Source organism: Schistocerca piceifrons, chromosome 3 (genome assembly GCF_021461385.2).
Source record: "Schistocerca piceifrons isolate TAMUIC-IGC-003096 chromosome 3, iqSchPice1.1, whole genome shotgun sequence".
Lineage (NCBI taxonomy): Eukaryota > Metazoa > Arthropoda > Insecta > Orthoptera > Acrididae > Schistocerca > Schistocerca piceifrons.
Window position 1 is genome coordinate 511,203,303 of NC_060140.1, and position 1,095 is coordinate 511,204,397.

Sequence of the window (1,095 nt, forward strand, 5' to 3'; positions counted from 1 at the left end):
GTCATTAATTATCAGCCTTGAAATGATTGTTAACATCGTTACAGAAGTCGCGATATTCGTGAATATAAATGGAAGATTCCAAAAAATTTAAACAAACCTAATGATCAAATGAATTGAAAGTATTAAATGACATCACTTTTGCACAGTCGACGGATATTTTTCTGCTACATTCCAGGTAACTTGGTTGACCACATTTGATGCACTGATATGCCGGTTTCCTTTTCTTGGATGAAGGACACTACGTACACGTATTCCTCTTTCCTGTTCTATCACTTGGTATGCTTTCTCTTGGCTCCTGAGTGTCTCCCAGATCGTTGTGGATCATGTCCTTGATAACTATTATTAAATTTCAATTTTTCAGGCGTTTCGTTATTTTTGGCTGTGTCACTTACATGGTTAAACTCTTGGTGAATTTAAACCTAGTCCTCTGCAGCACAAATTCGGAATAAAGCCATTCCCACGACATATGTTTACTGGTATATACAAGCCTGCCATCTGCCAGCATCCTGTACCTTCTTTGACGAATAATTGGGGCATTTCATGTCAAGTAAATCTACACCAGATTCCGTTAAATTGTAGTAACAAATAATTTACGGCTTATTTTTTTGTGTTATTAGTTTCAGTTGAATGATACCTTTGCCTCAAAATTTGACTTTTGACTGTTAGTTCAGGCATTACTTCTTTCAAATGTTGCGTCGAGGCTCAGAACGTTTCCACTTGAGAATATTTTTGCCATAAACGTACCATGTTTACTAGGAGGGATCATTTGTGATACCGATCGCTCCAGGCTCTTCTTCCAATAAAGTATTTGCTTTTCCAGTATCACTTTCTGCTTAGTGATGACAATCAGCTACCACAAAATGAGAATGAGCTACAGAATCATCAAAAATGTCGTCTCTTATTTTCCTCTGTGGATCAGTCGGAACATCTTACTCCTTTTCGAAAGTCGCTCCTTATTATTGCTGAAAAGTAACATAAATTGACGCAATAATGAAATGCTGTAAAATAATAAAATCCGAAAAGCAATTGAAAGCAAAATATGTATTAATTAGAAACAAGCTGTCTGTTGGACTAACGTAATCATTACACGTAATC